The 13,057-nt window shown below is 41.3% G+C and overlaps 1 long non-coding RNA gene across 2 annotated transcripts; it reads left to right on the forward strand.

The window, feature by feature from the left end:
• Window positions 1-233: 233 nt before the first annotated feature.
• Window positions 234-11,733, forward strand: LOC129382104 (uncharacterized). 2 transcript variants are annotated; one of them, XR_011893960.1, is made up of 5 exons: window positions 234-832; window positions 1,608-1,698; window positions 5,780-5,994; window positions 7,811-7,972; window positions 11,628-11,733. It is a non-coding gene; the product is annotated as an uncharacterized lncRNA (long non-coding RNA). The 2 variants fall into 2 exon arrangements; XR_008610177.2 differs by having other exon boundaries at window positions 5,809-5,994.
• Window positions 11,734-13,057: the final 1,324 nt, after the last annotated feature.

A 13,057-nucleotide genomic window follows, 5' to 3' on the forward strand; every position in this document is an offset into this window, starting at 1 on the left:
TGCATTCTCTCTCCCTTTGTATAAAACGCACTAACTTGTGGGAGAGAAAGTGTTCTCCTCTTTTAGAATTCAATTAATTGTCAAGCAATTATATTGCAGTTCCAGTAACTCTATCGACCGGGTCTCGGTCGAAGAAACCAACAGCAGGCGTTTCAAGACAACAGTGAACTGTTATGTTTATTGCGCTGGGCATTTTATACCAGAGCGAGGGAAAGGGGGTAGTGGACATAGAGGGCAAGGAAAGGCACGTGTCGTTCCAGCGTGCCAAGATAGCTTGTGCTCGTTGAACTGATACGATACAGTAACTAGAGCACAAATGCGAAAACGAAACCGATTCTGTTGTCCGCGCTCACAGAGTGCGGCACCAGGGGGCAGCGCGCGCTGCGCGTCCGTTAGGAGTGGCAGACGGAGCTGCACATGTGTAGTCAGCCGGAATTTTTCGTGTCGTGTTGTAAAAGTTGTTAATTTGCCGTAAATATCTCTTGATTTGTACTCAAGAGTGAAGCAAGACTCCAAGGAAGAGAGATTGACGCATCGGGAGCGAAGAACAGAAACGATGGATGGTTACGCTGCTTGGGTCTCGGCACGTTCGAATTGGCAAAGTTCCGAATTTGTCGCTGTGTTTTGTACGCTTGTGCGCTCGTCATTTGCCGTCATCGCGCGGAGATATTTGCGTTGGATGTCTTTCACTTCGTGTACAAAAGTCTGCACGCTGCGGCTTTGAAGAAGTTGTCCTGTGTTTGGGTGCACGTATGCGCTTGGACACGGATATATCCTGCTTGCTCTCAACGGGTGTTCAACAGTCTACGCGCACTCGTAACTTGCTCATGAGGTAAACCCATTTTAATCTTATTTGGTTTGCATAACGTAGGTGTAAAGTGATGTGTGGTAAGCCGGTGTCGCGAACAGAAATATTGTTTCAAAAGACCACTATGCAACGTCTTAGGGCAAAACTGACGCATGAATGGGGAAAGGGATCACCCTATCTTTTCAGATCGATGCCAGTCGTAGCGCGATCGGCTCGATCGCAATTTCCGTGAGGTACTTCTAACCTTTTGCTCACTCGCGTTAAAAGCGTAGAATAAAACTGCGTTCAGTTGCGCACTTGTATTGACGCTTGTATTGGCTTGAGAGCATACTGTATCCGATACAAGAACTTCTGTTAAAATACGGAAATAAACGTTCGAGGCAATAGCAGTCGCTCACTACCTGTGATCGTTACTTTCTTGCTTGGGTGCACGTTTTAATTGTGACCAGAAAGAAAAAGTTCTTTCCTCTGGCTGCTCTGCTGTGTTTCCTCGGTGCAACTTTTTGCAGTGCAGCAAGACGTGTTGCTTCGAATGATGTCTGGGCAGTCAAGGCATTCGTGTCAGTAAGCAAGCAGTAAACGGGGTATCAGTGCGAAAAAAATTGGACATACAAGAGAAGCGAATGGTATCATCATTGACTCTTTTATTTTACGAATAATTCAGTTGTATTACTAAAGCGGAGAGTGGATATGCATGAAAGTCAGATTGTATTGATACTCAGCATAAACAAGGTAACTTATCATTAACTTATCATTAACTTATCAAGGTAACTTATCAATCCTTTTCTTTTACTGAAAGGCAAGTTGCTGTTGTGCTGGAGCTGAGAAGAGGTCTGCTGCCTGCAATGGGTCCATCTCTCTCAAGTTATCGCAGTATTGTTGCTCTCAAAGTGAGTGGATTTTTTTTTCTCTTAGCTATTTGCCACCTGAATCAAGCTGTGTAGGTGATCACTGTTAGTGACATTGGAGTGCTGGTGGACAAGCACTCCTTTATGATTGCAACGCATATGACAGAGTGTAGCTGTGGCAGTATGGGAAGGTGTTAATCTATAAGCCAAATTAGGTTCTTTGAGGTAATATGTTAATATATTGATGACATTGGATTGTGGTCTAGCAGGCAAAAATGCTAAACAAGGAGAAGTAATTTCAATTTGCACTTGGTAAGATGTGCAAGCAATTCAGGCTGTTACACATGAAATGGGACATTTGTAGATGTCTTCTACAATGCTGCAGTCCTGAATAGCTTCAGAGTTTAGTGATACCACTATAATTTCTCTGTAAAGCATGTAGCACAGTTTAGCATTGGGGGAGGATGGCATCAACAGGTGTCTACTTACTTACTTAGTTAAATGGGGTTTAATGGCGCAAAAGCGGCTAAGGCTATGCTGCGCCAAACATGAGGTGTTTTAAAATCCAGTTAATGAAGGAAAAGGCTTTGTTAATAATCTATATTTTATGTAAAAATCCAGTATCGTCTAGAAATTTACGAACGTCACATAATGGGACTAGCGGATCATCACCTAAAATTAGAGCAGGGTGTAAAGGTATGTGTAGTTGATATAATTTGTGCAAAAGTGTTCGTCTGTGTGTTTCAGTCTGCGTACATGTGAGTAATATGTGCATAACTGTTTGTGGCTGTTGACATTTCTCGCATGTTGGTGTGTCTTCTTTCGTAAGTAAGTAATTGTGTGTGAGGTGTGTGTGCCCAATGCATAGTCGGCATAAAACTACATTGATGAACCGCTCCTGATGGTAGCATGACTTCCACTCGCCAACTATGGGTTTCATGAGATGTAGTTTGTTGTCAGCACAGTGGTCCCATTCGCGTTGCCATTTCGCCGTTAAGGCTTTTCTAATCGCGCGGATGCTATCTTTGTATGGAAGTGTTGTGTTTGTTATCTCTTTGTTCGCTGCCATCGATGCATATCTATCGGCTGCTTCGTTACCCGGTATCCCATGACTTGGTACCCAGCAGAAGTGGATTGACCTCCCATAATTGTTAAGTGCGACCATGTTTGGTATGTCCCCTAACAGGGCTTCACACTCAGATTTTAGGTTTAGAGCCTTCAGTGTACTTAAGGAATCAGTGTAAATGACTGTGTTTTTGTGCTTGCCAGTGATAATCTTTTTCACTACAACCCATAAAGCGTAAACTTCAGCAGTGAAACCAGAGGCATGTTTTGGTAGACGAATACTTCTTTCCCAATTTTCTGTATCGGCCCCTACACCCACGTGTTGTTTTGTTTTGGACCCATCAGTGTAGAATTGCATGTGATTTTGATATTGGTCCTGAAGAGCACGGAATTCTTGTATAATGTGGTCGTGAGGAGTGTCTCTTTTCCTTAAATGTGTTAATGTCCAGTCGCACAACTGCGTGAAATCGTACCACGGGGCCAACCGTTCTGGTTTCTTGGCAACCTGGAGGACTTCGTGGGGAATTTCATAATCCCGACACTATTGCTCATACTGCAGTACAAGTGGCCTAAACATGTTTGGTTTATTTCTGTAGTGTAAGCGTGAGTTGCACTGTGTGACGATGTTGTAGCATATGTGTTGCAGTGATGAATTGAATTCTGAGTACGTAAGGAAATGTGAGGAATGCTCTGCGCTGCTGTAATGAGGGTTCGTTACATTCAACATATAAACTTTGAATAGGTGACGTCTACTTACTGTGAAGTTCAAATGAGGTGTTACTGTTAGGGCGACTATATATAATTTATGGTTTAATTCTAATCTTGTATGAGGCAGACATAGTTTACCCACTTCGTTAAACAATAGAGATGTAATATCTATGTATACAAGTATTACCCATTCATTTATGCCATTTGGACAATGGCAGAAATGCATGGGCAATACTTGTGTACATAGACATTACATCACTATTGCTTAACCAAGTGGTGCCCCTGCATGCTAAATTTTACAGGGCGATTATTAAGTAATGTCAACTTTGTTGTAACATTAAAGCACCTTTTATATTATTACAGATTACCACCATTGTGTACCATCATAGTGTGATATTTACACTAAATGTATTTGACTTTGCTATAGAACCCTGCACAGTGGTGCATCATGAAATTTTTTCTATAGTTTCTGGCCTCAGAATGCACTTCACGGTATATTGTTGTTTGCAACAAAACTATAATGCAGGTTTCTCTCCTTATATTTTGTGGCACTGCAAGCTGCGGCGAGCTAAACCACTGGGCAGCAATACTGGAATCGCTACTGCGTGTGGAGCTGTCTTCAAACACACACAAGGAATACATAATTGCTTTTTTAGCGCAAAACAATGGACACAAGAAAGACGACAGAACAAGGCGCTACTCTCAACTGACATCACTTTATTGCGTCCCTCCTTTGTAGACAGCAGAATCTAGAAAAACATGCGCTGTGAACACCATGTGCAGGAAACACCAACATCTGATCACAAGAGCACACTCATAGGACAGAATCCAAAAAAACCATATTGAGCACTGTACAAGGTTAAAGAAAGCACACTAATGCACTGTGACCCCAATGACTGTATGAAGAAAGCTTCCGATAACTCTCTGGCGGTGGTATCACGGCTCTTTTTCAAAATCGTAGTATCACGAAACATTGCGAACATAAGCGATCCATACCAACAGGCACAGGTTCCCATTTGGCTCAACATTGTAAAATATGGAAGTGCAAAGCCATGTTTCGTGATACTATGATTTTGAAAAAGTGCTGTGATACCACCGCCCGAGAGTTATCGGAAGCTTTCTTCATACAGTCATTGGGGTCACAGTGCATTAGTGTGCCCTCTTTAACCTTGTGCGGTGCTCAATATGGTTTTTTGGATCCCGTCGCATGAGTGCGCTCTTGTGATCGGTTGTTGGTGGTCCCTGCACATGGTGCTCACTGCACATGTTCTTCTAGATTCTACTATCTATAAAGGAGTGACGCAATAAAGTGATGTCAGTTGAGAGTAGCGCCTTGTGCTGGTCGTCTTTCTTGTGTCCATTGTTTTGCGCTAAACAAAGTATCTATGGATTCGCACCAACTAGCCCGCCAATGCATTGTGTTGAACGCAAAGAAATGCTGCTTTGCCTTTGACTGTGTTGCGGGCACTTCTGAAGTACTGTCTGTCCAATAACCTTGGTGGCATGGAAGTGCCGTCCACTTCTATGCGTTGCTTTCTGTTTCATTGTGGCATCACATCACATTATATTCATAATGTGTATGTACTTTTTCTAAGAGCCCCATATTCCTATCCTTGTGTTATATTTGCTGTCGCATTATTTATGTGCAAATGACCAGTGCTCCAAGTTCCATTTTATTGCAAAGTAAACTACTGGTACCTAAACAGTTCTGTATATCAGAAAACCAAAGCCGAACTGCCGAACACTATCAAGCAGCAGCCTTAGTACAGTGTCAAGTAGTCAGATTTTATTGGTTATGCAGAGGCGCACAGCGTACCTCTTTATTACTTGCTGAACAGTTAAGCTGTGTGAAAACTGAGTATTTATGTAGCTTCAACCACATGCTATTGGCCATTGTTCCTGCCCTCAGCAAATGTGGAAGATTATCATGGCATTTCTTTTTCTAACACTTTTTCCTTATTACAGTGGGATTACTGCATGTGTAAGTAGGAAACGGATCACATAGGCAATCAAAAGCCAACAATGTGTAAACTTGGAACATTGATTGTACAGTTTGATGACCCAGAATAAGTAGAAATACACCATAAATGATTGACGATTAACTTTTACTTGACACAGGGCTAGAGCATACAGTAAGCATACTGTATGTTCACACGGTGTCACATCAATTTAAATTTTAGTGTAGGTTTACAGTGTACGCTTCTATTGTTGCATTCTGTCAGAGGGATGGTAATGTTTCGCGTGTCTAGCAACTAGACTGTCTATATACAGTAGTAAAAATGTGCGAACTGTATTTTTTAATGATTTGATAGAATGTGTCGAACAATAAAGCCATACAATCAACGCACAGTGATGTGACTTTCTCTGCACATGTTGCAGGTTCAAGAAAGTATGGTGGAAGCTGTTGCCAAGGTTCCGACCAGAAAAGACAGCCAGTATAAAAGGGTCCACACCACTGATCTCTACTACAGGGCATGGACAGCACATCGAGCACCCTCGACTGAAGCCAACCTTGTCCCGGAAGTTGGTGCTTCACAACTTTGCGGCAGCACTTCGTTTGCACAGGTGTGTGGCATTTCTTCCCCTAACATGCCTGCCTGATGTGCCATAAACTACCCAAGCAGTGTTTCGAGGTATCCAGAATTTTTCCATTGCAGTGTCTACAGTGTAGCTAACATAAGTGGCGTGCAATGGAAACACTGGTAAATGAGAAAAAACTTGATGTAAGAGAACACTATCGTATACGGGTTCAGATTGTCATAAAAGCGCTTACCAGACATGTAGAGACCTCCTAAAATGTGAAAAACCACAAAGAAAAGTTGTTCGGCAGCAATATTATCTGATCGCACGCACTAGTTAGTCCACCATATGCCCTGCTTCCAGGACAAGCGCCTGCATGACACCGCATTTCCACTGGCTTCACCTGCATCCGGTGCGGTGTGCTGCATCCAGCAAAACATTAGAAATCACTGGTGCACAGTGTTTTCTGTCCCCTTTCTCGACACCTACTGAACACATGGTAAACTGTTTCCAAAGCAAAAAAACAGAGGGAAAGGGCTCTGAACACATTGCATTTTAAAGTGGCGGGTACTGGGTAACGCAAGTACTGTGGCATAGTAGATTTGCACCAGGCAACCTGTGCGCCCAAAAAGGCTGCTGTTTACTTGCAAATGGCCAACGTATTGTGAGCATGTTGAAGTTCTTTTTTTATTCTCATCACTTATTTAGCTAGTGGAGACAGCTTTCACAACTGGAGAAGAAGCCTTGGAAGCATGAAACACTTCACAAAACCAGCTTCAATATGTCGTGTCTGCATCACAATTTCATGGCTGCATGAGTGAACCCTCTGGTTAACATGTAAGAGTGTTCATGATGATTGCCATGCATTATCCACTTTATTTACAGGTCAACCCTATCTTGAGATTTAAGCTGATGTTGCGTTTAGAGAAATTATGGCCGAGAGCCAGCTTTTGAGAATACAGATTGAGCTCGACAGATTAAACGCCAGAACAAGTCGTTGAGGATTTCAGATCAAGAATCTTCAAAGGCCAGTTCATTTAGTGGTGTTAATATTCTGCTCAAAGTTGTTGATTGTTACGTTCGTTTGGTGCCCAAGCATTGCGGTAACAACTTCACTTGGAGTACATAGCAAGGGTGTATTCGACGTAAGCTGCTGGCTTTTTTCTGTGTTTTCAAAAACTGGTTTCTTGTTCAGTTCAAATTTTCAAATTTTGCATTGTTTATTAGGTGTTGTGTTCTGTTTCGTTTTCCTGCAGCTTCTTAGTTAAACATCTGAATAGTGAACACAACTTGACCTTTTGCTTGATTTTCTAGATTACCGCCCTCGATGCAAAACAATTTCACTTCAAAACTGCTTGTACCGTACTGAAAGAATAACTTGAAGCAGCCATAGCCACCAATAACACGCAAGAGATGATTATGAAAATTGTAATATTGTTTTTTGATCTACAGGGTGTCTGAACTATCGTGCACGAAGATTTAGAAATATGTAAATGCGATGTAACTAGACAAAATGAAGGTAATGTTGTTTGCCGTCGCTTGGAGATACTCTGATTATATTTTGCATTCTGCCTAATTACATAATTCTTAATTCTTAATTAAATATCTCAAACAATTAAATGAAATGTGTCAATGAAAAGTTGTAGAGCAATATGAAAGCCTCCTTATACACTTTTTTGTTACTGTTACTCATTGTGTGCTACATAAAAGTGTTTTTCCAAGGAATAAGCCTGCGAATACACATAAAGTGTCTTGAGTGGCCAGTCATGTGTCAGTTTTGTGGTGTAAAGCCACGAATACACCTTAAATGGGTTCTTTTAAGAAAAAGACTTGGCTCAGAAAATTATCCTTCTTTATGCAGCCTGTGGAGACAAGGTTTCTTAGACATGGCCATGGCCCTCAAGGAAGATGCCGAGGCCACAGGAAGTTCCTCCAGTGACCGTGAAAAGGTCCCCTGGGGCACAAGTCTAATTTGGCACCCCTACATTTCTCCTGCAGCTTTTCTGTCTACTTAGCTAACCAGGTGGGTCAATGATGGCAAAGGGAAAAAAGAATCAACAGCTTCAAACGTAGAACTTGCTCAAGCTCAACGCATTTTTGGTGTGAAGTTCTTCCCTTATCATTTATCAAAAAACGGGTAATAAGTATATGATATGGTCTTCATACGGACACCTCTTTCCCACAGAGAATTAGCAGTAAAAAAAGCAGCTTATGAAGGCTTGAATATTAGCTAGGTTGATGTGGCATAGATAGGATAATGATTATGAATGTTTCTGGTAAAGGTAGTGGTAGTAGAGTGAGTAATCAGTTTATATATATAGATTAAAAGACATTTTGTTCCAATGCCAGAATTTTAAATCATCCCAAATAATTCTTGCGTTTGATAGTCTATGCGCATTGAGTGGCAGTGCTTCTTGATGCTTGCTTCTTGCTGACATCATTCTTATGCTGCATAATTCACCTGTTTAAATTCCCTATTTCTCCCGTTCAAGCAACTTTACATTCATCATAACATACCTTGTAGATGAGTTCCAGAAACTTGCTGATGAGATTAGGGGGCGGCGTGCACCCCAGGCTTAGATATGCATTCAAGAGCCTAATATCTTGCAAATGTTATAAATACTCCTGCTAAGCAAGTTCTTGGTGTCATACAAGGTTATTTGCGAGTACGAATTTGCCTAAATTTAGAAAACAGTCAATCTAAACCATGTCAAGCAATATCGCTGACAGTACACACACATTCCAACGGAACTAAATACAAATAAATATAGCACCAAATGCAGAATCATTGGCATGATGCCATTCTTTCAGTGGAATAAAATCTGTCCTGCGTTGTAAATCTGGAATCCTTTATAATCCAGACTACTAAATGCCTCATGAGGGTTGTGATGTAAAATATGCGTGTATTTATTCCTCGTTTTTTTACTTTAAGACCCGATAATGCTTAAACGGCAGTGAAAGAACTGAGATCACGGTACTTAATACTTTATATTGCTCCAGAAATCCGTTTTTCTGCCGATCGCAGAATTTGACACTACCAATTTTTGACAGAAAATGTGAGACAGAAGGCACATAACGCTTAAGGTGGTGCTATTCACTTTGATTGTATGGGAACAAAACTCATAATGTACATGTTATGGCCCTACATGTCATTGCCTTTGAACAACAAAAAGGTAGGGGGTTTGCGTTTTGCAAAACTGCATGGAGGTTTTTACTGTGTGCAATTAAAATTAGAAACCTTCACAGCTGATACTAAATGCATTCTCCACAGCTTTAGGTTATACAGGTGCACTACTTTACACAGAACACACTCTTTTACCTCATTACTGCCCACACTCGTAGGCAAAGTTACACCTTTTGGAGTGTCCCTTCTGCCACACAACGATAATCGTCATCTGCCTTGTTGCGTTGCCTTTCTTTAACGCTGCGAGCCCTGTACTTTCCAGTAACGAACGGCATGCGCATTATCAGCATGATAGCATTCCCGAAAGTAAAGTAGCGGGCGTGGCGTTTTAAAGAAAGGAAACACATCAAGGCAGATAATGATTATTGTTGTGTGGCAGAAGGGGCACTCCAAAGGGTGTAACTGCCTAAGAGTGCAGGTGGTGATTCAAATTCTTCAAAGGTGTTTCGTTGTATGGGATGGCACATCGCTCTTCACTTATTTGCAGAATATTGCATTCCAATTGTGTCATATGAGATGAATCCATTAGAGAGCTTTAACTTGCCCTAAATTTATTACAGTTCTGTACTGGTAAACTGGCAGCAGCTTGCAGTGCTTGTGGAAAAACAATTGTAACTGCCATATTATATGTAACTGCTAGTGCACAGCCATCGGCAGCAGCAATGGTTAGGGTACACTTGTTTCTTCTGTTCTGGGGTATGCATCCTCCACGAGAAAGTAGTTTTTTTCGTCTTCCTCTTCTACCACATTGGAATGTGAAATGGGGTGTAATTTGTAGGGTATACTCTTGCATAAACTTCATGAGCATTTATTCTTGTCTGTGCCACAGATCATTGTTGCTACCACTATAAAAGCAGTTTACAGCACCCGTAGGGAACAATCTGTGAATCTTTAACGAACAGTAAAGATAATGAATAATCGAATAATTTTTAGTAATTTTCAACAAATTTAGCACTCTTTGCTTTCCACTGTGGTGTTTTTCAAACTAATGTTGGCACAAGGTTTGTCTGCAGGATGTCATTTTGTGTGAAAGAGTGTACTTGTGCGCATAACACCTCATCGGCAACATTCTGCGGCAAAGAATGTCATTAGCTTTCGTATGCATTGGTCACTATCTCAGAAACCGGCTGCTCCTTTGTTAGTTGGAATGTAGCATTAATGTAAAGCACATTTGATGTTCTAACAAAAAGAATTGTGCCCTCTTATCCCCTAATTCTCCTCACTTGATGCCTAGTGTTATAATAGCATAGTTGACACCATGAGGGTCAGTGTGGTGTATAATTCTGTCTATGGTGGGGTGGGGGGTGCACAATAACTTAAGCAACTTTTCCAGATGACTTGAATCAGTATTGTGGAATGCCGTTTTTTTCACTCACTGTTACCAAGTGTCACTTTGGTTGTGGCAACAAGTTTAATGTAGTTCGCTAGCACTCCTGCCAACACATATAATGTGCAGGCATCTGTGCTGAAAAAAAGACCAGCTAATGGTTTGCGAGGAGCTAAGGTCCATTTAGACCATTAAATTTTGAGCTGACACCGGTGGAAATAGCTGGTGAATGAAAGCACACCCAGGAGAACTGACCATAATATTTTCTTTCAATATAATAATGATGAAGCTTTGAACTGCATATCAACTGACTTGTTTAAAAAATGACCCATTTCCTTGTTCAAGTAAGACAAAGGTTCCACAGGAAGACAGAAACTTGAAGCTGTCAACAGCAGCATGAATATAAACAGCGCTCGACGTTTTGCAATCTTGCACCTGGTTATCATGTTGTCCATCCCATTTTTTTCCACAGGCTGTTCTTTACTGTTTTATGGTCATACCCAGTTTAATTTTAATGTCCCTATTTTTTAATATTTCGTTAATATATCTTTTCTTCATCGGCTTTTAACAAAATATATATTCGTAATGTGCCTTCATTTACCATTTACAGTGATCTTAACCAGATGCATCTTGATACAAAATTTATTTTCCTTAATTCTTCATTTTCCTTTTCCAAAAGTGCAAACTGTTTATCTTGATACCTATTTTGTCTTCTCGGAAGATTAGGTCTACTGGATTAATGACTGCTTACATGTGTACATCATTTTCTGTTTTGGTCACCCCTACTCTTTGCAAGAACTGACAGTAGTGCTCATACCCGCTCCATCACAATCACCACTGCTAAGCACACCCTTCCTTCCTTTATTTTAACACTTTGGCTTCTCTTGACCTATTATATGCACCATTTTCTTCTCCCCCAATGAAGCTAGGGGCCACTGAGCTATGCACAATCCAAAACAACACAGCCAAGGAAAACATTTGCTACCCTAATGACAAGCACCTATGTCGAAATGTTGGCTATAGCAACATCCCTTGTTCCAACAATGTTGGTCTACTTACATGTTTTTCGAACACAGAAGTTACTGCTTTGTCGTGTTCTGTGATTATACTTTTTTGCCGCTTTCTTTAGGATGGATATTCACGAATACTATTTGTTTCTCCTAACAGCAGCAAGTTTATCCTTGCAAGCATTTTGGGTCAAGAACAACTTTCACCAGGAAGAAGTGCAAGACGAGTGATTGAAGAAAATAAAGTTGCTTCTGTGATCTAAGAACTTGAGGACTGAAATGTTGCACCTTTGTGTATATATGCTATGCAGTGCATTCATATCACAAAGTGCAAAGTGTTTTATCTCTGCAGCCATGTCAGTGTGTTGGCAAGACAATTTTCTCAATGGTGACCTGCTGCTTTGTCTATGAGCTGCCTTCATGACATTTGCATTAAAGGCGATGTACTATCGTGGACAAAAGTACCCTGGAAGTGCGAGTGTTGACCAAATTGCATTTCTGTCAAGACCGCTGAAAACAGTGGGTCACGTATGCACATTCCGAACGCAGATGGTAGCACGGCTGATCCCAGCAAATAGTGCACCATAAAATTCGGTCGACTCTCGCACGTCCTGGGCAATTTTGTCCCCGATGGCGCATTCTTCGAACAATGGATATGCTCTGCAAGATGAAATACGGGAAGCACCTGTACTTTAACGGATATAGTACAGATTTAGCATACGGAGTCTTTCGTTTTCTGAATACGGCAAGCACCTGTATTTTAACGGTTATAGTACAAATTCAGCATACAGTGTGTTCCGTTTTCTGAATACGAGAAGCACCGTACTTTAACGGTTATAGTACAGATTCAGAATACAGAGTCTTCCGTTTTCTAGATACAGAAGCACTCGTATCTTGTATTACGGTCTCTCTTTTACAGTTGTCCGTTCTACGGAAATGACCGTTCTTAATTTACGGAAGAGTGTTCGGTCACAAATTACCAGCAAATTTTCTGTAAAGTAAGAAAAATTTTTTTTACAGTGTAGCGCACTCTCCCGTAAAATCACTTGAGGAGACGAAAGACGGGTGGACAACGTCCGTAGTTGCTGCAGAGTCCCGAAGTGCTCGGCACTTCTTACCGTTTACCTTAATTTCCTGCACATATGGCTCCAATAGTCATATGTTTTTGTGAGTTCCCTGTATTATTGCAAAAGCAATTTTCTCTTCGCAGTTCGCAGCGATGTGCCCTTGCTTTTTCCAATTGTAGCAGGTTAACGGTTTCCGTTTTTCAAAAGAACGCGTCGTATCGTTTCGCTGTTTTGTTGCAAAAGCAATTTTCTCTGGGCAGTTCGCAGCGATGTGCCCTTGGTTTTTCCAATTGTAACAAGTTAATGGCTCCCGTTTTTCAACAGAACGCGTCGCATCGCTTCGCTGTTTTGTTGCAAAAGCAATTTTCTCTCGGCAGCTCGCAGCGATGTGCCCTTGCTTTTTCCAATTGTAACAAGTTAATGGCTTCCGTTTTTCGGGCTTCCCGGAAAACCCATCTCTCCTATCTGCTTTTTCCACGCGCACTGCCTTGCTGTGCAAGCTGCGGTGGGTGTAATACTCTTC

Source organism: Dermacentor andersoni, chromosome 4 (genome assembly GCF_023375885.2).
Source record: "Dermacentor andersoni chromosome 4, qqDerAnde1_hic_scaffold, whole genome shotgun sequence".
In the NCBI taxonomy this organism is placed as follows: domain Eukaryota; kingdom Metazoa; phylum Arthropoda; class Arachnida; order Ixodida; family Ixodidae; genus Dermacentor; species Dermacentor andersoni.